Here is a 25462-nt window from a genome sequence, read left to right on the forward strand (position 1 = left end):
TAACAAAATAAAAAGTTCTGTAAAACTCTAATCCAAGAGAAGCCAGAAAGTTACCAAGATCTTCAGTGTATAGAAAACTACGAAATAACACTGTTTTCTGAACACATAGAAATTGATTTCATAAATTCATAACAAATGAAAAAGTGTATTAGATGCATGCTCGCTTAATCAAGACCAAATTTCAGCATAGTTATTGCAGGGATCTTTGAAGACACTCCAACCCCTAGAAAATGAGGTACTAGCAGGAGAATAAGTTCTTTTCAATGTGCAGAATATGGCCAGTTACCTACCTTTTTAAGTGACATGCACCCAAATAAGTATAGATAAGTATCATGAGGTGTATTAGATACTATAATTACATATTTTGGCAACTAGGGAAGAGAAAAGATACCTACAAGGAGTGTGAGTAGGAAACGTGATTAAAATGCATTGTACGACATTGTCAAACAACTAAAAATAAGAAATATGTTGTTAATAATCCCTTGAAGTTGCAACAGATCTGAGCCTTAAATGATTCTTAAAATCATTGAAGTATATTTTGAAAAACGATCTTTGATACTTTATTAATACATGTTAAATGAAAAAGAGAAATGAAAAATACTAAAAAGTACAGAAGAAAGTATTGTATCTTCCTATACCAATATTGGCACTGGAGTAAAGATATGTCAAGCATGACTTGTAATGGCTGTGGTGAGGTTTTAAAGGGGATTGCAATGAATTATGACATTAAAATTTTTTAAAAGAGAAACAAAAAGATTTATATCTAACTTCTACTCAGACCTTTTTCATTTTCTAGCATGCTGTGGAATCCTATGGAGAAATAGGAAGTTACCCATAAAATTGTATTTAGCCGTCTCATTAGAAATCTCATTGTCTGCACAAGGTGTGCACTTGTAGCAGCAGATGGGCTTGCCCTCTAGGGTCACTTAACTGTATCCAGGCCCACAACTCTCACTATATACAGACTGAGGGACCTAAGAAGAATGAAAAAAAGTGTCATCCAATGTTCAGTGTTTTATTAAAAAAAATCATAAAAACAGATTTTTGAATATTATGCAGTGAAGGGTGAAGTATTGTTATTAACACCTAGAGTTACTTAAAAGTTTGTGTGGAGTAATGCAGGATGAGGAACTGGGGCTAACCACCAATAAGTCCCAGATGTCAGGATAGCAAAAGACTCCCAGGACCCAATGGGGATGACATTACTTGAAATACCCAACAAAGCGGAGGGAGAACCTATAAAGATTATATCCAGAGATTACACATGGCCCCTGGTTGAGAGATGGCGCCACCACACATTTTGAAAATATTGACATAGAATTGCTCCTGTGTAAAGGAAATACAGAGACAAAGAATGGAGCAGAGACTAAAGGAAAGGTCATCCAGAAAGTGCCTCACCTAGGAATTCATTCCATGCAGCTACCAGACCTTGACACTATGGCTGATTCCAAGAAGTACTTGTTGACAGGAAACTGATATAGCTGTCCCCCAAGAGACTTTGCCAGAGTCTGATACCTATACAGCCAAATATCTGACGGGGAACACAATGAAGGAGATGGTGGAAGGACTGAAGGAGCTGAAGAGGATTTCAACCCCATAGGAAGAACAACAATATCAATCCACCAAACAACACAGAGTTCTCAGGGACTAAACTACTAACGAAATAATACACATGGAGGGAACTCTGGCTCCAGCCACATATGTAGCACAGGATGGCCTTATTTTGTTTCAATGGGAAAAGAGGCCCTTGGTCCTCTGTAGGCTTGATGCCCCAGTATAGGAGAATGCCATGGCCAGGAGGAGAGAGTGAGTTGGTGGGTAGGCAGGGTAGTACCATCAAAGAAACAGGGGAAGGGAGAATGTTATGGGGGCTTGCTTATCAGAAACTGGAAAGGGGAATAATATTTGAAATGTAAATAAATAAAATAAACAATTAAAAAATTAAAAATAAATTAACGAAATAAAAGATTATACCTTTAAAAGGCAAATGTGTTTACATTTTCGTCTGAGAATTAGCACAGTGTTAAAATAACTTGGAATCTTAATGAGTTAAGGACGAGTTTATGAAACATTGTTGATTAGGAACATAATATACAAGGCCATGTGGTCAATCTAGTATAACACTAACTTTGTATTTTCAGACACCTGTGTTTATCATCTTAACATTCACTATTATGGTGAATCTTGACTGTTAATTTGAGAAGACTCATAATTATGAGTGAAACAAATGAACATTTATTTGTATGAAGACATATACTGATAAATTTAGCTATGGTGAAAAGGGTCAGCTAAATCTTAAATGTCACTATTTACTGTACAAATGTCACAATTTTAGAGGAGAGAGGAGAGAGCTGCAGTTTTCATTCCTTCCGCGCTCAGAGGAAATTATTATACCATCAGCACGCTCTGACATTTGAAAATCGCATATTTTCTCTTTTTTTGTAGTTCTTTTTATTTTCTTATACTTTTTATTCCATTTTTTCATTTTATTAACTTGGGTATTTCTTATTTACATTTCGATTGTTTCTCCCTTTCTTGGTTTCCGGGCCAACAACCCCCTAATCCCTCCCCCTCCCCTTCTCTATGGGCGTTCCCCTCCCAATCATCCTCCCATTACCACCCTCCCCCCAAAATCATGTTCACTAGGAGTTCAGTCTTGGCAGGACCAAGGGTTTCCCCTTCCACTGGCGCTCTTACTAGGCTATTCATTGTTACCTATGAGATTGGAGCCCAGGGTTAGTCCATGTATAGTCTTTGGGTAGTGGCTTAGTCCCTGGAAGCTCTGGTTGGTTGGCATTGTTGTTCATATGGGGTCTCAAGCCCCTTCAAGCTCTTTCAGTCCTTTCTAAGATTCCTTCAACGGGGGTTCCGCTCTCAGTTCAGTTGTTTAATGATGGCATTTGCTTAGGTATTTGCTGTATTCTGGCTGTGTCTGTCAGGAAAGATCTACCTTGGGGTTCCTGTTGGCTTGCACTTCTTTGCTTCATCTATCATATTTAGTTTGGTGGCTGTATATGTATGGGCCACATGTGGGGCAGGCTCTGAATTTTGAAATTAATGCCCCACATTCTTAAATTGTTGAAGTTATTTGAAGTTATTATTAAGCATTGGATGACATAGGACATAATAAGACTTGAAAGACAATTTATCCATGCTAATTTAGTTATTTTATTACATATTGAAATAGACTGGAGCATGTGAGTACATATTTCCTTTTTGGTAACATTTTATGGGAAGTTATTGAAACTTTAAGGGATGCAGACTTCATGATGAAATTATGGCACAGTGGTTGGGAATTGATATATTATGTTTCCTCAATGCCAGGTTTTTCTTTCTTTCTTTCTTTCTTTCTTTCTTTCTTTCTTTCTCTCTCTCTCTCTCTTTCTTTCTTTCTTTCTTTCTTTCTTCCCTCCTTCCTTCCTTCCTCTCTCTCTCTCTCTCTCTCTCTCTCTCTCTCTCTCTCTCTCTTTTTCTTTCTTTCTTTCTACTGTTAATATGAGTGGATATAAAGATTTTATTCCTTTTACCATTCCTGTCTCCACTATAAGCATTTGTTGTCATGCTTCTATCTTTTGCAGGCTCAGATACTTTTGGAATCATAAAGCAAAATATAATCTTTATTCTAAAAGTCATTCTCATCATGGTACTTGACCATACAATAAAAAATAAATTTCAGGCAGTCCCCACTGTGCCTGCATCTGAGCGAACTCAGTCAGAGTGCTCCCTGCATGCAAATCCTGTGAGAGGAGAGCTCGACATTCAGAGGAGCAGACATGACTCGGAATTCAGAGAATACACTCTGCCTGCATTTCTGACCTAGTGCCATCTGGGCCCCTTGTTCACAGGGACCCAGGGGAAGTGGGGGCAGGGCCTTCTGGTTTCTGCCTGCACAGAGAGATGAAACCAAGCTCCAAGGAGTGACTTCAGGCCCAAGTCCAGAAGTAAGACCAATGTTTCTGCCCCAAGTGGCCTGCCTTGTGTACTCAGGGCACACAAAGTCAAACTTCCTCTGGGACCAGATCTTTCTGGTTTCTATCTGGTACCCAAAACTCGCTGATCAAGGCCCACAAGTCCCTGCTCCCAAACCCCGTGGAAGAGAGACCTGATTGCCTAGAACTGTGTGCAATCCTGATACTGTAGTGCAGGAGAGACCACCACTTCTGCCCACCTTTGCCCACATCCTTGGCCCAAGAGGAAACTGAATATTGCCTCTGGGCATGGGAAGTTGGGAGAAGTCAAGCTGCAGGAGCCCTGTGGTCCAGATAGCACCCAGATATGAGTGGAACAGGTCACAGAGCTCTCTCAACACAAATACCGTGGGAGGGAGAGATGGACCTTCAGAGGTTCATACATGCTTGGGAAGCCAGAGGAGACTACTCTCTGCCCACATTTCTGACTCTAGAGGAAAACGCTTAGCACAGTCTGGGCCCCCTGCACACAGGGACCCAGAAGAAGTAGGGGCAGACCCTTGTTGTTCCTGCTCACAGGGACAGCTGAAAGCCAATGAACAGGAATGACTACAAGGTTGAGAGCAAAACACTCTGTTCCCATTACTGCCTGAAATAAAACAGGAAAACAGGTCTACAGCACTCCTGACAAATAGGCCTATAGGAAGGTCAAGTCACTGTCAGAAATGGCAAAACATTGTAATACCAGAGGCAACCTGATGGTGAGAGGCAAGCACAGGAGCAAAATCAACAGAAATCAAGACTACATGGCATCATCAGAGCCCAATTCTCCCACCAAAGCAAACAGTGAATATCCAAAAACAAAATAAAAGCAAGATCTTGATCTAAAATCACATTTCATCATGATGATGGAGGACATTAAGAAAGACATACAGAACTCCCTTAGAGAAATGCAGGAAAACACAAGTAAACAAGTAGAAGCCCTTGGAGGTAAAATACAAATATCCCTGAAAGAATTACAAGAAAACACAATTAAACAGGTAAAGGAATTAAAAATGGAAATGAAAACAATAAAGAAAGCACAAAGTGAGACAACACTGGATATAGAAAACCAAAGTAATAGACAAGGAACCATAGGTACAAGCATCACCAGCAGAATGCAAGAGATAGAAGTGAGAATCTCAGGAGTAGAAGATTCCATAGATATCATGGACACAACTGTCAATGTTAATGTAAAATGGAAAAAACTAGTGGCCCAAAACATACAGGAAATCCAGGACTCAATGAGAAGATCAAACCTAAAGATAATAGGTAAAGAAGAGAGTGAAGACTCCCAACTCAAAGTCTAGTAAATATCTTCAACAAAATCATAGATAAAAGGCCCTAACCTAAAGAAAGAGATGCCTATAAACATTCAAGAAGTCTACAGAACTCTAAACAAATTGGACCAGAAAAGAAACTCTTCCTGTCACATAAGAGTCAAAACACCAAATGCACAAACAAGGAAAGAATATTGAAAGCAGTAAGGGAAAAAGGTCAAGTAACATATAAAGAAAGACCTATCAGAATTACATGAGATTTCCCACCAGAGACCATGAAAGCCAGAAGATCCTGGACAGATGTCATACAGACCCCCATAGAACAAAAATGATAGCCCAGGTTACTGTATCCAGCCAAACTCTAAATTAGCATAGATGGAGAAACCAAGATATTCCATGACAAAACCAAATTTACACAATATCTTTCTACAAATCCATGGTAAAGCCCAACAGAGGAAAGCCAACTACCCCCTAGAAAAAGCAAGAAATGAATCATTCTGCAACAAAACAAAGAGAAGAGAAGCTTACAAACATAAACTCACCTTCAAATATGAAGATAACAGGAAGCAACAATCACTATTTTGAATATCTCTCAAGATCAATGGACTCAATTCCCCAATAAAAAGACACAGATTAACAAACTGGATATGTAATGAGGACACAGCATTTTGCTGCCTACAGGAAACACATCTCAGCGAAAAAGACAGGTACTATCTCAGAGAAAAAAGGCTGGAAAACAATTTTCCAAGCAAATGGTCTGAAGAGGCAAGCTGGAGTAATCACTCTAATATGGAATGAAGTCAAATTTCAACCAAAAGTAATCAAAAAAGATACAGAAGGACACTTCATGTTCATCAAAGGAAAAATCAACCAAGATGAACTCTCAATCCTGGAAATCAATGCAGCAAATAAAAGAGCACGTACATACATAAAAGAAACCTTACTAAAGCTAAAAGCACACATTGTACCTAACACAATAAAAGTAAGAGATTACAATATCCCAACCTCATCAATGGAGGGATCATGGAAACAGGAATTAAACAGAGACATAGACAGACTAACAGCGGTTATGAAACAAATAGACTTAACAGTTATTTATAGAACATTCTATCCTAAAACAAAAGGATATACTTTCTTCTCACCACCTTATGGTACTTTCTCCAAAATAGACCATATAATCTGTCACAAAACAGGCCTCAACAGATATAGAAATATTGAAAAAAATCTCATGTATCCTATCAGACCACCATGGGCTAAAGCTGGTTTGTAATAAAAATAAAGAAAGAATGTGCACATATACATGGAAGTTGAACAATGCTCTACTCAATGATAACCTGGTAAAGGAATAAAGAAAGAAATAAATTAAAGACTTCTTAGAATTTAATGAAAATGAAGGTACAACATATCCAGACTTATGGGACACAATGAAAGCTGGGCAAAGATGAAAACACATAGCTCTGAGTGCCTACAGAAAGAAACAGGAGAGAGCATATGTCAGCAGCTTGACAGCACACCTAAAAGCTCTAGAACAAAAAGAAGCAAATACACCCAGGAGGAGTAGAAGGCAGAAAATAATCAATCTCAAAGCTGAAATCAACCAAGCAGAAATGAAAAGGACTATACAAAGAATCTACAGAAATATAAGCTGATTCTTTGAGAAAATCAACAAGATAGATAAACCCTTAGCCACACTAATCAGAGGACACCGAGCATGTGTCAAAATTAACAAAAGCAGAAATGAAAAGTGAGACAAAACAGAATCAGAGGAAATTCAAAAAAAAATCATCAGATCCTACTACAAAATCCTATATTCACCAAAACTTGAAAATCTGGAAGAAATAGACAATTTCCTAAACAGATCCCAGGAACTGAAGTTAAATCATGAACAGATCAACCACTTAAGCAACCCCATAATTCCTAAAGAAATGGAAGCAGTCATTAAAAGACTCCCAACCAAAAAGAGCCCAGGTCCAGATAGGTTCAGTGCAGAAATCTATCAGATCTTCATAGAAGACCTCATACAAATATTATCCAAATTATTCCACAGATCTGAAACAGCGAGAGCACTACTGAATTCCTTCTATGAAGCCACAATTACTTTTGAACCTAAACCACACAAAGACCCAACAAAGAAAGAGAACTTCAGAGCAAATTCCCCGTATGAATACTGACACAAAAATACTCAATAAAATTCTCGCAAACCAAATGAAAGAATGCATCAAAACAATCATCCATCATGATCAAGTAGGCTTCATCCCAGGCATTTGGGAATGGTTTAATATATGGAAAAAATCAACATAATCCACTATAAAAACAAACTGTAAGATTTAAAACCACATGATGATTTCATTAGATACTGAGAAAGCATTTGACAAAATTCAATACCCCTTCATGATAAAAGTCCTGAAAAGAAAAGGAATTCAAGGACCATACCTAAACATAGTAAAAGCCATATGCAGCAACCAGTAGCTAACATTAAACTAAATGGAGAGAAACTTGAAGAAATCCCACTAAAATCAGGGACTAGACAATGCCGCCCACTCTCACCCTACTAATTCAATATAGTTCTCGAAGCCCCAATCAGAGCAATCAGACACTGAAAGAAGATCAAAGAGATACAGAGTGGAAAGGAAGAAGTCAAAATATCTCTATTTGCACATGATAAGATTGTATATTTAAGTGATGCAAAAGTTCCACCAAAGAACTAGTAAACCTGATAAACACCTTCAGCAAAATGACTGGGTATAAAATTAACTCAAATAAATCAGTAGACTTCCTCTACACACACACATACACACACACACACACAAAAAAACAAAAAAAACAAAAAAAACAAAATAAACAAACAAAAAAAAAACAAGCTGAGGAAGAAATTAGGGAAATGAAAACATTCATAATAGTCCCAAATAATATAAAATACCTCAGTGTGACTTTAACCAAGCAAGTGAAAGATCTGTATGATAAGAACATCACATCTCTGAAGAAAGAAATTGAAGACGATCTCATGAGATGGAATGATCTCTTCTGCTCAACGATTGGCAGGATTAATACAGTGAAAATGGCCATTTTATGAAAAGCAATCTACAGATACAATGCATTACCCATCAAAATTCCAATCCTATTCTTCTTAGAGTTAGCAAGAAAAATTTGCAAATTCATCTGTAATAACAAAAATCCCAGGATAGCTAAAACTATCCTCAACTATAAAAGGAATTCTGGGGCAATCACTAGCCCTGAACTCAAGCAGTATTACAGAGCAGTAGTGTTAAAACTGTATGGTATTGGTACCGATACTGGCAGATAGACCAGTGGAATAGAAGTGAAGACACAAAAATGACCCCACACACCTATGGTCACTTGATTTTTGACAAAGGAGCCAAAGCCATCCAATGAAAAAAAGATTTGCATTTTCAACAAATGGTGCAGATTCAGCAATGGAGGTCAGCATGTAGAAGAATGCATATCGATTCAGTCTTATTACCCTGTACAAAGCTTAAGTCCAAGTAGATTAAGGATCTCCACATCAAAGCAGATACACTCAAACTAATAGAAGTAAAAGTGGGGAAGAATCTCGAACACATGGGCACTGGAGAAAATTTCCTGAACAAAACACCAATGGCTTATGCTCTAAGATCAAGAATTGACAAATGTGACCTCATAAAGCTACAAAGTTTCTGTAAGGCAAAGGACACTGATGTTAGGGCAAAATGGCAACCAACAGATTGGGAAAAAATCTTGACCAATCCTTCAAATGATAAAGGGCTTATATTCAAAATATACAAAGAACTCATGAAGTTAGACTCTAGGGAGACAAATAACCGTATCAAAAAATGGGGTTCAGAGGTAAACAAAGAATTCACAGCTGAGGAATATCAAATGGCTGAGAAGTACCTAAAGAAATGTCCAACATCTTTAGTCATAAGGGAAATGCAAAGAAAAACAACCCCGAGACTCCACCTCACACCAGTCAGAATGACTAAGATAAAAATCTCTGACAACAGCAGATGCTGGTGTGGATGTGGAGAAAGAGGAACACTGCTCCATTGCTGGTGGGATTGCAGACTGGTACAACCGTTTTGAAAATCAGTCTGCAGGTTCCTCAGAAAATTGGACATTACACTACCTGAGGATGCAGCTATACTTCTCTTAAGCATATGCCCAAAAATTGCTCCAACATACAACAAAGACACATGCTCCACTATATTCATAACAGCCTTACTTATAATGGCCAGAAGCTGGAAAGACCCAATCTGCCCTTCAACAGAGGAATGGATACAGAATATGTGGTACATCTACACAGTGGAATACTACAGAGCTATCAAAAACAATGACTTCATGAAATTCATAGCCAAATGGACGGAACTGAAAAATATAATCCTGAGTGAGGTAACCCAAACACATAAAACCACACATGGTATGCACTCGTTGGTAAATGGATATTAGCGCAAATGCTCAAATTACTGAGGATTCAGAGGACACATGAAGCTCAAGAAGGATGACCAAAATGTGGATTCTTCACTCCTCCTTTAAAAGGGGAACAAGAATACTCTTAGGATGGGATAGGGAGGCAAATTTTAGTACAGAGACTGAAGGAATGCCCATTCAGAGTCTGCTTCATATGTGGTCGCATATGTACAGCCACCAAACTAGATCAGATGGATAAAGCAAAGAGGTGCAGGCTGACAGGAACTGGATGTATATCTCTCCTGAGAGACACAGTCAGAATGTTGCAAATACATAGGTGAATGCCAGCCGCAAACCGTTGAACTGAGAATGGCCGTTATGTTGAAGGAATCAGAAAAAGGACTGAAAGAGATGAATGGGCTCGCGTCCCCATATGAACAGCAATGCCAACCAACCAGATCTTCCAGGGATTAAGCCACTACCCAAAGAGTATACATGGACTGACCATGGACTCTGAATTCATAGGTATCAAGGAATAGCCTAGTAGGGGCACCAGTGGAAGGGGAATTCCTTGGCCCTGCCATGGCCAGACCCTCAGTGAAAGGGATTGTTGTGGGGATGGCGGTAGTGGGAGGATGATGGGGAGGGGAACAGTCACCTATAAGGGGAGGGGAGGAGTGAGGGGAATGTTTGCCTATAAACATGGAAAAGTAATATCTTTTGAAATGTAAATAAGAAATATCCAATTTAATAAAGATGGTGGAAAAACTTAAATTTCAATATTGTTTCATTATATTAATCCCACACGAGAGATCTTTTTCCAGCACATTAATACATGAGTCATTTGGAGATGGAAATTTCTTCTTATCATGTGTCCCATCCCTAATTTGTGACAAATAAAGGAAACCTAATCCTCATAGGAATAAACAGTGGGGGACTTATTGACCACTATATACTTCCATTGATCTGAATCACGGAACCCGAATAGTCAGTATACTAGTATGGTATTTCATACTGATCCTGGAATTATAAAGGAACTTGAGTCAAGTATCTTTATATCAGAAAACATAATTGTGTTAGCACAAAGCATTTAGATAATGCATAACATACCTTTGAAAATATTTCTGGCCGTTGAATCATCTGTTCAGATAAAGACAACTGTTTACCCTTGGGAGCATTTGCAAAAAGGGATCCCATTTTCACTTCTAGTCCAAGACCCTTTGGTAAATCCAAAGGTTAAGAATATCATATTCTGCATCTATTCTCTGTTTCCAATCTAAACCCCTATTGTCTCTTACCTCAAGGTCCTTCAGGAAATTGTTAAGCTGAAGATATTGTGCCCAAGGGGCATAACAAGATGTGGGTTTTGGAATGTGTCTTACTGTTTTTAACTTCTGATGTGACCATCAACAATAATGAAGCTTCAAGTATTGCTGAGTAAGTGACAAGCTGAGTGTATAGAATATCACGTTGCTTCTTGATTATTGATCTTTAAGTGAAAATTCTGAACCAAGCTCAAGTAAGCAATTGGTGACAAATGACCCATGAAAAGCTCAAATTTCTTGAAACCTACCCACAAACATTTGCTTTCAGAATACCTTTAGAGTTTGACTGTCTAAAATGAGAGTGGTGATATTTAGAAATTAATTAAGGGCATCATTTAAGTATAAATCAACAATCGGTGTTTCACATAAATGTTTCTGTTTCTATTTTACTTGTAAGCAATATATAAAGTGTTATTTTTATTGTAACTATTATCATGGTTAGATTGCAGAGCTATAAATTGATGAAATGAACTTAATGTTGAATAAGGAGTTTTGCTTCTAGTAAATACACATCTTTTCACAGCAATGTATTATTGAAGCTGCATTGATGTCTAAATAAGGTTAGAAACACAAAATTTTCTGTAACTGTGGACAACACAATCTGATTTTTTAAGACATAAGTTAGTGTCATTGAAAATCTCATATGTTAGTGTGGTGTCAATAAAATATATAGCAATTATTACCTGCCATAGGGGGAAAACATCCCTTCTCCATTTTCATATAGTTGCATTTGAACTTGATGAAGTCTCATATCATGGAGGCTGTGCACTACAGCATACACACCATTGTAAATACTAATGCTCTCTTCACTCATGGCTACATCAAATATATGACCAGGTAACACATCCAAAAAAGTGTTGATTTGACAGTTGTCCAAGAGATGAAAATTAATATCAGAAAATGAGCACTTGAAGAACAAATTCCACAACTTCAGAAGATAAGTTTCTTCTGGGTATCTATTAAGATTAAATGTTTGAATGAATTTGGTAAAATCAAACTTTTCTCTATAATTGTGCTTAAAAATTAGGTTTCCATGGAATGAGTCAAACATGGAATAATCAGTAACTTCAGCAGCATGGTGATCAATGCTCATGTCCCAGACTTTCCATGTCAATAATTTTTGCCCAATATTTCTCATTAGATCTTCTAGAGAATCAATGTCACCATAAACAATTATTACATTTGTCTCATCCATATTTACCAGAATCTTGGAAAATATGAAGCCCATGTGGCTGTGATCATTTTTACAAAAGCAAAGCAGACTCTTTGTCTCTCCATCTCCTCTCTAAAATCTAATAGAATTTTATTACCTTTGTGGTCATCAAGGAGGATGAGACCTACCCACGACCACCTAAAATGAACCATCAAAAACAATGGCAAGGGAAAGAGATGTGTCCTTGGGGACCATTTGGTAGAGAGAAGAATATAGACCATGGTCATTCAAGGCAGGATCACAAAGTCCAAAAGCAATCTGAACCATATTGGTGAAAAGAGGAAGAAAATTAATACCAAATAAAAATTCATTCCTGAAGCAATAGACGAAAACAGGAGAAGATTTTAAAAAAAACATTCCATTTACTAGATTTTACAGAAATTTCCGTTAAGTCTGTAATTTTTAAGGACTTACCTGGTTTCATTTACTACACCAACCTTTCTTTTACAAGCAAAATATATCTGGATTGAACTCTGGGTATGTTTTGATGTTTGGATAATTGATAAATGACTTGTTCAGTTTAAAGACACCTATAATACGAACTAAGAAAATTGACTCTCAGTGTGCACATCCAAATTTTCTCACCTGGGGACATTTCAAGAGCTGAAGCAATGTCCCAATTTGGGCAGATGTTATCCATAATGTTCCTGTGAGTGCAGCAGAAAATTTTTTCTTTTTACAATTGGAATTAGGCAAATCCTTTCTCTGCCTATGAGCAGTGAGCCCAACAACAGTATTCATAAGTGTTTCCTTCTCGGTGAATCTCACAGTGTAGAAATCAAATCCAAGAGACATGTTGGGTAAAAGATTGGGGTTCCCATTGACCTCCTCAATGGCAAGTAGCAGAGCAAGAATATACTGGTAGTTCTTAAAGTTATACCTGTGTAAGTGACATAAAAACATAATAATATAGTTATATATACCATATATACCACCACATTCACATATTTAGTACACTAAATGTTCTAGTTCAATTTGATTCTATAAAACATGTAATTTAATGTCTTCATTATGAATTGATGAACTACCTTAGGTAAATGTGTTAGGATTAGGTAATATCTCATTAGTTATAGATCCTCAAATCACATATTATTTATATTTTATAAGTTGATTCCTTACACATTCTGTTTACAAATCAGGAATCATATTTCTCCCAATAGCAGATTTGTTGATATCTAGCCTTCTCAGGTTCTTTATAAAAATCCACTATTCTATTATCAACTCAACAACTTTTAAAAAACAATATCTTAATTAAATAATATTTCAAAGATAATTTTATTTCATATGTGGCCATTGTAGTTATTTATCTGATATAATTTTTTATTATGGTAGCATGGAATTACTAGTGTCATAGAACAAGCATAGAAAATCCTGCTTCTGTATGTGAATAGATAAGGTTAAAAAGAATGCAGCACCATACCCTTTATATTTTTATCATTATGAGTATTATGTTGTTTTTGTGTGTGACTGTGTGCATGTTCATCTCTTAATATATACAGTTCTATGGATTTCAGGATATATGAATTCAAGACAAAACATACGCAGGTTGATTCCTAGCTATTCGCCTTATTTATAAAGAGTTCAATTTATTTATGTATGTATACATATATTTAATTATGCATTCATGAATCTATGCATTTCATTCATTTAGTGCTCAGATGCTTGTTTGGTTTATTTAATAACACAGAGACACAACTTTACTGTATGTTGTTATGTATATCATGCTGGTCTTGTCAGAAATACCCACCTGTCTCTTTCTGTAGACTATTGGGAAAAAAGTCTTGCACCAGCATATCTGCCTGTTGGGTTTCTTTATTTTCTAATCACCTATACCTAGATTGCTATAGAGCAAACTTAGAGAGATTCTCTTTTTCTTTCTCTTGCTTTCCACATAATCACTAGATTACAAGTATATACTCATATTCTTTTGGGAGGTATGAAATCAGTTCCTCACAGCTATATTTCATTCTCAGCTTCTTACTTTTCTTTATATGTATTCATATGCGTAAGCACTAATAACTGCAGACAATGGTCAATAAGAGGCTATGTTGACATTTCCTCTACAAAGGGAATAAATCTATAGCTCTACACTTTAGCTTCAGGCACATATTTTAAACTACGTCAAAAGTACAGCATCATTATTTTCCAAGATATCTAAGAAGCAATCTCCATGTAACATACTAATTGTAATCACCTGTGTGTCCACTTGAGCCAGGAACTCAAAGATCAAGTCATACTCAGCAACATTTTGTTTCATATCCTTCCATGAATGGCTCATTAAGCAACATTTAAAAGATTTCACTGTTGTCCTAAAAGAAAGTTCCAAAGTCAATATTCCTCCAAACATTTAAAAACAACAAGCCTATCTTCCTTGGGTTTATTGAATGTGAAGACACACAATGACCATAACAAATCTTAAGAAGGAAAACATTTAACTGCAGCTAACTTACATTTTGAGAGATCTTGTCCATTTCATGATGCTGGGAAACATTGTAGTATGGAGGCAGAAATGGAATGGGACAAGAAGCTGAAAGTTCTACATTTTTATCGACAAGCAGCAGAAGAAAAGACAGTGGACAAAATTGTTTGGAGTTCTAAACCATTCCTGCTTAGGGACATACTAACTCTAGCAAGGCCAATGGACTCCAACAAGTCCACTCAGTATGAGCCAAGCCTTCATACAAATGAGGCTATGGGGTCCATTCTACTAAAAGCACAAAAATATTGCTGTTTTGTTACTTGTAGAAGAAGTGTCAGGTTTCTTCAATGATGTGATTTTTTTTTCTAGACAAGTAAGATTCTGGGATGGCCCCACTCTCAAAGTTATTAGTGCAAAACAACATGAACTTGATTGAGAACAGTATTAAATTTTGTTAGGAGCAATTTCCCTGAGTGGAGAGGTGATTTGATGAGGTTGCAAGATTTTGCTAAGTTATTTTCCTAGCAAAAGCAACAATTTGCTGTTAATGAATTAAATTTTTCATTATCTTCATGCAAAGGATGAGAAATCAGAATAAACTCGAATATGTCCAATAGACAAAGGTAATTTCTAAACTGAACCAAGAATTGTAATTCTGAATATTGGGGCTAAACTTGTAAAATAGGTATAAAACAATGACATAGTATTTTTTTTTAAACAGTGGGCTTGTCTGTACTATTTAAAAGACAATAAATATTGTCACTACATTTGTTTGTTATACAAATGTTTCTTGTGTGAAAAAAATTTAAAATGATAATAATCGAAGTAAGCTCTTTGAGGAGGTCATGAGTAAATATTGTTGTTGAGGTTCAGTCCTGTACTGCAAGGGTTTGCCTGCAGGAGCGGTTAGATAGTTTTTCAAGGACAAATGCATTGGTTTCCTGAGGCTCTTGAATTGCTTCTATTGTTTGAGGGGCCTGAATTAGGACCCTCACAAAGTTTTTCTGATTTAATAAGATAACTGTATTATTGGGGCTTACAGCACCAGATAGGGCAGTGCCTTTTTTTTTAAAATCTCGTTTTTTATTGGATATTTCGAGTGTGATTTTTATGATAGCTAGTTTGGAACTTTTTAAGCCAGTGGTACCCTTTCAGACAAGGAGGGTAACTACTTTGAGTTTCTGCTCTGATTGGGCAAGAAGCATTAAAATTTATGGTACCTCCTGCCTTACTGGGACATTACTGGATGATATGCCCAGTCTGGTTAATTGAATAATTTTTTGAGCAAACCCTAAATTAATAAATATTTTCTGTCCTTGATTAGTAAGATTCTGTATGGTGTTCTAGCATTGTGTGGTTGTTGTTAGGGATACACACTAAAATTATGGAGTAACAACCTCAGCATATGTTTTAAATAAATTAACAGATTTTTAAATTGTCTGTAGGAGAGAGTAACAAGTGGGTATAGGCAAGATGTTTTAAAATAATATCTTTGGCTTTAAAACCTCTATCATCTGGGCAAAAGAATTCTCAATTTTTTTTTCTGGTTTCTATATCATATTAACAAGCCTTTTGGTATTTGTATCTCTGTTAGGCAAGCATCTCCATGCTCTTAGAGCTACAGCTACTATTCTTACTATAACTTCCATTGTCATTTTTGGGGGAGTTGTTTCTTCAAACTTTTTTCCCATACCCGTAAACATTTCATATGTTTATGTTTTTCTTTTTCAATTTTATTTTTCTTGAATAATTTATGGATTTATATTTCAAATATTATCCCCCTTTCCCCTCCTTTCCGATACCTCCCTGCTTTTATGAGGAGGCTCCCAATCCCACCCACCTGGCTTTCCCCTTCATTGGGGAAATGTGGCTTCATGGGAACAAGGGCTTTTCCTCCTATTGAAGCTGGACAATGCCATCCTGTGTTACATATGTGGCTGGAGTCATGGGTCCTTTCATGTGTACTCATTGGTTGGTGATTTAGACCCTGGGAATTCAGGTTGGGTTCTTTTTGGTTGATGTTGTTCTTCCTATGGTGTTGCAAACCCCTCTAGATCCTTCAGTCTTTAGTCTAACTCCTCAGTTGGTGTACCCTTGTTCAGTCCAATGATTAGCTTCAATCATCCTCGTCTGTATCAGTAGGGCTCTGGAGGAGCTTCTCAGGAGACACCTATATCTGGCTCCTGTTAGCAAGCACATCTTGGCATCAGCAATAGTGATTGGCTTTGGTGGCTGTATATGGGATGAATCCCCAGGTGGGACATTCTTTGGATGACCTTTTCTTCAGTTCCTGCTCCACACGTTGTCCCTGTATTTCCTCTCATGAGTATTTAGTTCTACCACCAAAGAAGGAATGAAGCCTCCACAGTTTGGTCTTCCTTAGTCTTGGGCTTCATATGATCTGCGATTTTTTTAAGTATTCCAAGCTTTTGGGCTAATATCCACTTATGAGTGAGTGCATACTATGTGTGTTCTGTGACTGGGTTACCTCACTCAAGATGATATTTTCTAGTTCTATCCATTGATGCGGAGAAATAGGAGCACTCCTCCATTGATGGTGGGATTGCAAGCTGGTAGAACCACTCTGGACATTGTTCTGGTGGTTTCTCAGAAAATTGGACATAGAACTACCTAAGGACCCAGCTATACCACTGCTTGGCATACACTCAAAATATCCTCCAACACATAACAAGGACACATACTCCACTATGTTCATAGCAGATTTATTTATAATAGCGAGAAGCTGGAAAGTATCCAGATGTCCTTCAACTGAAGAATGGATACAGAAAATTTGGTACTCTTACAACATGGAGTACTACTCAGATATTAAAAACAAAGACTACATAAAATTCCTAGGCAAATGTTAACTCTTTCTTTCTCATCCTTCTTTATCAAACATCTTAGATAACTCTCTTTCCGACAATTATATATATATATATGTATATATATATGTATATATATATATATATATATATATATATATGTATATATGGCAAGAATTTATCTTTAGTTTGGTGGGCTCTAGCTTCTTTAAATTGATCATGAGGAGTTGTAAGGAATTTTAATGACAATAATTCCCAAAAGGAATTTTTAACCTTTTTTATTCTCCATAATAACTGAAAAACAGCCTAACAATTTACCCTGTTGTAGAGCAGAGAGTACACCAGCAGCTGATCACAACCTGTTTGGACTCTTTTTATATTTATCAGGGAGTCTTTTTTTTTTCTATTTTTTTTCCGGAACTGGGGATCAAACCCAGGGCCTTGTGCTTGCTAGCAAGCGCTCTATCACTGAGCCAAATCCCCAACCCCTTTTCAGGAAGTCTTATAGAATGACTTATTTTTAAATGCTGCAGGGTAGACCAGATATGTTTATGATATTTTGTTAATTACTTTTTTGAGTTAGCTTGCTTCTCAGAGGTTGATGTTTTCTTTTTTGATTTATCACTACCTTCTTCTGAGCTACTTTTCTTAGACCTTTCTGTTGAAGAATAAACATTGGACTTAGATCCTAAGTGACACAGTAGGAAAGGAGTTTCCTCGCACGGAGGTGAATCTATTGTCTCCTGAACATATGTGGCTATTTTTTTTTTTTTTTTGCTTCTCAGCCAATGCCTTCCTAAGCATATTCCAAATAGCAAATGCTATAGGGGACACACCTAATCCTCTGTTCTCTTTAAACCAGTTTTCAGTCTCTAACCGTGTTTTCTCCCATGTACCCATATCTAAATTTCTCCTTCCTGGAAACTGAGGACTGACCATTTATACAAACTGAAGAAAGTCAATCAGCTGGCTAGAGCTAACCCTAATCCCTTTTTTCTTTAATAGTATAGTTAATAACATCTGTAAAGAACTCTATGTCAATAGGTTCACGTTGTTCCATCCTGAGAGATAAAAGAAATGCACATAACCTGAAACTGATGGTTCCAGACCTAATATTAGTGCTGATAGCTCCCAAAAGAAATGCTTTGAGAACTGCCTGGTGTAGCAGGCAATGAAAACCAGAGCTGATGATTCCTGATGTACCGTTGGCATTGATGGTACTCAACCAACCCAACCTGGCTGTGATGGCACCTACTATCCTGCCTCTGCAGATGGCAGCAGTCAATTTACAGCCAGAGATGATGGCTTCTGGCACAAGCCTTATGGTACCTAATTTCAACCTTTGCTGACGGCAGTTGGCAATATCAACTCCTATTTCTCACCCTCTATAAACAGGTCTGAAAGGTCCAATTGAGAGTCCAATCTGTGTAGACTTACCTTCTTCAAAGTCCCTGCCTCTTTTAAGGTGCCAATTTAGATGCCAGGAGCCTCCTGGCATGGAGAAGTTAGAGACAGGGCACAGAATAAGACTCTGGTGTGGCTTTGAAGTCTGAGGGTTTCCAGACATTCTAGTTCTCTAATTATACTGAAATGCTGACAATAACTTTGAAAAAGTCTTAAAAGTTTCTTGTTCTTTCTCTGTGCAAAAAGCTGATGGTTTAGGAGATTGGCATCTGTAGCCTTGCAGCAAGGAATTAAGTAATGTGGCCTTTGATCTATCTCACCAGGAACTGCATTGCTCTAACTTTTAGTCTGCTTGTTCGAAGTCACAGGAAGAAAAAAAGGAAGGAATGGATACAGAAAATGTGGTACATTTACACAATGGAGTACTACCCAGCTATTAAAGCCAATGACTTCATGAAACTCTTAGGGAAATAGATGGAACTAGAAAATATCAACCTGAGTCAAATAATCCAATCACAAAAGAACATACATGATATGCACTCACTGATAACTGGAAATTAGACCAAAAGCTCAGAACACCCAAGGTATACATTTTGTGAATTGTAATTCACAAACTACATGAAGTTCAAGAAGAAGGAAGACCAAAGCGTGGATATTTCAGTCCTTCTTAGAAGTGGGAACAAAACACTCACAAGAGAAATACACAAAATATAGGGCAGAGACTGAAGAAAAGGCCATCCAGAGACTGTCCCACATCCAAACACCAAACCCATACAACATTGATGATGCCAAGAGGTGCATGCACACAGGGGCCTGATATAACTGTCTCCTGAGAGGCTCTACCAGAGCACAAGAAATACAAAGGTGGATACTCAAAGCAAACTATTGGACTGAGCACAGGGACCCAAATGGAGTAGTTAGAGAAAGGACTGAAGAAGCTGAAGGAATTTACAAACCTATAGGAAGAAAAGCAATATCAACTAACCAGACTCATCAGAGATCTCAGGACTTAAACAGCAACCAAAGAGTACACATGGAGAGATCTATATCTGCAGCTGCATATGCATCAGTGGATGGCCTTATCTGGAATCAACAGGAAAAGAGGCCCTTGGTTCTATGAAGGCTCAATGCTCCACTGTAGGGGAAAGCCTGGTGGAGGGAGGGAGGGAATGGTTGAGTGGATAAACACCCTCACAGAAGCAGGGCCTGGGAGGAGGGGATACAATGTTGTAGAAGTTGAAACCAGGAGCAAGAATAACATTTGAAATGTAAGTAAAGAAAATATCCACTAAAAGTAAAATAAGAAAGATGATTATAGACTTTATTTCTAAGTTGTAAAAAGTTTCAAATGATATCTATCTAAGAAAGCAGGAAAGCAGAACGATCCAAAGCAAGTCAAGGACATTTTTTTCTGACTTCTCCTTTCTAAGCCCTCTTTCTCTTTGTCCTTAGTACTTACACATTTTTTAGAAAACATGATCACATGTTAAAACATTTCTCATAAGTTTACACATATAATCAAATCATAAATTGAAATAAAAGTTTAAAACAAAAAAATGTTTACATTCATATTCATTAGGAATAATTATATGGCAAACATTCTTCATCAGTCACAGTTTCACTGGTTCCTTGAGAGAGAAAACCCATAGCTAAGTTATTTATGAAGTTTTGTATGAACTCAGTCTTCTGTCTTAGCATCTATAGTAAATTGTAGTTCCCTTTTTATGACCTTTGCTTAATTGTTTTACAACCTCTTGGAATGTTCTCTGAGTGGTAGAAAGTCTGGTTAGTATCTAGAAGCAATTAACAGGTAAAACATGGGAGACTGCCAGATTTCTCAATGCAGGGTTTTTTTTGTTTTGTTTTGCTTTGTTTTTGTGAGTTTGGATTATATGCTTTCAGGTATACTAGTAAAAACAAAACAAAAAAAAAACAAACAAACTAAAAAACCTAAAAGCATGGTAAGTATAATTTATATACTTTTCTTTTTTTATTGAATATCTTTATTTCAAATATTAATCCCTTTCCTGGTTTCCCAAAGATAAGCCTCCTCTCCCATACCCCTCCCCTTCTATAATTGTGTTCCTTTGCCCAACCAGCACAACTTTCCACCTGTGGACATTCCTCTACACTGGGGGGGGGGGGTGTCCAGCCTTGGCAGTACAAAGATCTCATTGCAGTTTTAGCTATAAGAAAAGGCCCTAAAAGGAGTCTCACTATTGCTGTAAATAAATAAATAAATAAATAAAAAATAAATAAATTTAATTTTAAAAAACTTAATAAACACCAACATAATTTTAGGGATTCTTATAGACTCAACATTAAGAATTAAGAAGTCATCTATTTATCTATATAGAATCCCTACAAGACAGTACATATTCCTGTGTTTTCAGAGCTCCGCTTAAAGAGGTGAGGAAATAGCTAATGATTGTTACATATGTTTAATAATTACAGAAAAATCATATTAAGAGCAGGAATCTTTCCTAAAATGATTTATTACTAGGCCTTGCTTATTAGAGTTTCATCATAGATAGTATCTAAAGCAAAGTCATTTGAGGAAGTCACATGTTAGATACTAGCTTGTCTTATGATGGCTCATGGCTAAATTTAAAGTTGGGAATGAGAGATATGGACAAAGAGGATGGGCACTGTACTACATGGGGGCTTTGGAGAATATTATCAATGCACTGAATTGCTTATAAGTATAAATATGTTATTATTAAGATTTCCAATGACAATTTCTATGGTGGGAGGAAATCTTCCTCAGCAATTAAGGGTGTCATTATTCCAGAGAATCCAAGTTTGATTCCCAAAAATTATACCCAAATCTTGAGGTTCCAATACAAATACTGGACTTAATTGGTACAAATACTAAAGGCTCATATATTCACACATGAACACAGGTACAAACACACACAAAAAGAAAAGAAAAGGTAGTCATAATAATAGCAATATGATGACAAGCAGTACAGGTATTGAAACATCAAAGGCAAGATCAACCACCTAGCAGCCTATAGGAAAATCTCTTAGTCTATCTACTTGAACTTATGTTTGAAATCAATTATAATGCTATTTTTGTTGATGTATGAATGTGTTATGAACTTAATTTTATTTTTATTTAAATGATTAATAAAGTTCTTTGAGATCACAAACAGAAATAATAAAAAATTAGCAAATATTAATTTTATATTAAAGCAGACAGATAAAAATATAAATGAAGTAATATAGTCCAAAGTAAAAGAATTGATAAGTAGGATGTTGAATTTGAGAAATAATATCAATGACATTTTCTCATGTGTAAATATTATATATTCAAATAAAATATATACAAAATTGAAAGATATGTATGAATTTTCAGAAGTCCATGATTAATTAAGTAATAAAAACTACTACTAGATCAGAGGAACTAAATATCTATAGTCAAAGAACAATGATCAGAGGCAACTTTAATAAAACAGATTTGATAACTTTTTGCACACCTAATTTCTAAATTACATGCTTTATAATACATGTTTTGCAAATGAAAACCATTTTTATCATTTCTGTTCTTGAGATTATACAATGATTGCATCATTTCCCCCATCCATTCTCTCTACAGAAATTCTCTTATTATTTTAAGTTCATGGACTTAGCTTTCATTAATCGTCCAGGAGGACTTAAACTGACACAACACACACACACACACACACACACACACACACACATATAATTACAAGTAACTAAAGAATGCTATGAAATAGTTTACCTGAGGTGTAATATTCTTCCACAGGAAAGATTATAATTTTCCCCAGGAAAAATTTTACATAACATCAGTCTATATTTGTTTTATTAGTTATGGAATATGAATGTTTCAGTTGGATGCCCACATCTACCCGTATAAGATGGATGGTAAAATAACCCTTACATTGCTGATAGAAAGGGCCATCAATTCTTACCACAGTGAGAACTTGCCAAAGCCTGCACTATATGCTCTGAGCTGCTTTTTTTTTTGTACATTTAAATTTGATCAAATATAACTCTGCAGATTATATCTTTCTTAGAATACAAACAGAGAATAGGAGAGCTCACAAACAAGATTTCACTGCCAATGAAAAGTGCAAATGGAACAAATAAAGGTCAGTGGTTACAACGGGGTAGATACCAAGGAAGAACTTTTGTAGTTATTATTAATACATGTAAAAATAAGGTCATGTTGGACTAGTATTTATATCCAAGATCCAGTCATTGTTTTTTTACTGAAAAACTGCATTGCTGAAATTCCAAGAAAGAGTGAGGTCAATTATAAAGCCAACTCAGAATAACAATATATTTAGGAATGGAACCATATTCACTACTAATATACATGAGGGAAGACATGCTACAAAGAATCCAAAATGGCATTATCTACATGAAAAATGCTCTAGAAAATTGGCTTCTTTTTTAATATAGAAAATTGCACACATGGTGCATAATTCTAGTAAAATAATAGTCTATTAAAAACAAAATTGACTAGAATTGAAATATTATGATACATCAATTTTATCAAACTATGAAGAGTAAAAGTGAATATGTATTTGATGAAATTAAATTTGATACATATGCTCAATCCCATATTTTACTTGATGTGAAGGAAAATAATTCACTTTCAGAAACCAATAGAGAAAATTCTCAGTTTAACTTGGAAAAAATCAAGATATGACAATCAAAGGATTGACCAATAGGTCAACAATATGATTTATATATGGTAGGATCCTAGTGGTTGCCCTGAAGACCAGAGCTCGATATTAACTCATACATTGTAGGATGACAACCTTCGTTCAAACATTTTGCCTTCACCAAAAAATATGGGCTATATCAGAAGAATATATATACATACAAATAAAGAATATGATAACAAGTTTGAAAAGATTGTACTGTTAATATGACCCGGAAACCAGGAAAGGGCAAAACATTCAAAATGAAAATAAGAAATACTCAAGTTAATAAAAAAATTAAAAATAACATTCATTCTAGGATTTAACAATGTTTTCCCCAATTTACTTCAGTACATAATCTCTATTCTTTTCCTTCTAATTTTTCCACTTATTTCTACATATTGAAGATAGTTTTCTCCTGATAGTAATTCCAACATTTAGTACTTTTACCCATGGACCATTTTTCTTGCTATATTGATAATGGAGTGTATATAAAGCTGAATAAATTAGGTGTACATTAAATGAAAAAATATGACAATAAAAGAAGCCACTTTTCTTTTACTCATACGTAACATTATATCCAAAAATATTGTTAATACATTATAGTAAAAGTGACTGAATTTTGTCATATATTTAGCTTATTTTCTTCTGATTTTATGCAAATTTAATGTTCTTTACAGAAATAAATCCTTTTATTCATAATGACTAAACCAGACATTAATTGCTCACATATCTGTAAATAGAGTCTTTGCAGTGAAGAGCTTACTCTGCACATAATAAGTAGAAACACATACTCATACATATTGGTACCTCAACTGCTGAGAGGACAGGGAACCAGAAAAGAGGATTTATAAGGAATATTGATAATAATGAAATAGAAGGGTCTCCACAAAAAAAACAAAGTTACCACATCTATTATCATATGACAAATTATTATGATCTACTTTGTGTCAAAATATGATTCCCCCAAAAAATAGAATACCATGAAATATTTTATTCAAATAAATTTTATATACCCATATTTGATGTTTTAAAAATTCAAAATAAAGTTGCCAAATAAATATTACATTTTCATTTATATCTAAACATATTTCTCCTCCACTGTCATTGATTTAATGCCTTAATACTTCAAAAGATTTTACCAAGCACAGAATATTATCTCATAGAGCATAATTCACCGTTATACCTTCTTTGCTTTTTAAAAAAACTATTATTTTGATAATTTAACTCTCAAAGGTTCTAAAATCTTTCATGTTTTTGTTTTGGTCATTTTCAACTTGCTGGTTTCCAACACATCTCTTCATGTATTCACAGGAACCTGGAAGTGAAGGTCTGTTGAGGATAAAAGCATCTTATTTACTTTATCAAGAAATATACATGAATATTTCTGTCCAACTCAGCAATACCTGTCTGAGACTATCAACTAACCTGGAAATTTAACATAAGCTAAGATACAGCACCATGATGAAACTCTCATAGTCAATATGTCTTGGTCTATATGTATTTAAAAACAAGAGTAAATACTGCAAACAAATGAAGTAAACAGGAAAACACAGGAGAATTGTCTGAGAATAAAAATTAAATTATCAAACAAACACTTGTAATAAAACATGAGATATGTGAAATATTGTTGGAGCACAGAAGTATTCACAACTTCTTTTTCTTCTTCTTCTTCTTCTTCTTCTTCTTCTTCTTCTTCTTCTTCTTCTTCTTCTTCTTCTTCTTCTTCTTCTTCTTCTTCTTCTTTGAAAGAACAAGGATGGCAAACTGGTACAATCATTCTGGAAATCAGTCTAAAGGTTCCTCAGAAAATTGGACATTCCACTACCTGAGGATGTGGAGAGCCGCAATAACATTTGCCACCACAAGATGGCACTGGCTTCCACTGCGCCCCACGTGGAAAGCTGGGGTAGCTTTCGCCATTACAAGATGACGCTGGCCTCTGCCGTGCCAGCCGACTTCCTTTCAGGAAGTT

The 25462-nt window shown here is 36.0% G+C and overlaps 1 pseudogene; it reads right to left on the reverse strand.

Annotated features, from left to right (window-relative positions):
* Window positions 1–654: 654 nt before the first annotated feature.
* Vmn2r116l-ps20 (vomeronasal 2, receptor 116 like, pseudogene 20) overlaps window positions 655–25462 on the reverse strand; it is a 30233-nt pseudogene continuing 5425 nt past the window's right edge.

This window comes from Rattus norvegicus, chromosome 4 (assembly GCF_036323735.1).
Source record: "Rattus norvegicus strain BN/NHsdMcwi chromosome 4, GRCr8, whole genome shotgun sequence".
NCBI classification, from domain to species: domain Eukaryota; kingdom Metazoa; phylum Chordata; class Mammalia; order Rodentia; family Muridae; genus Rattus; species Rattus norvegicus.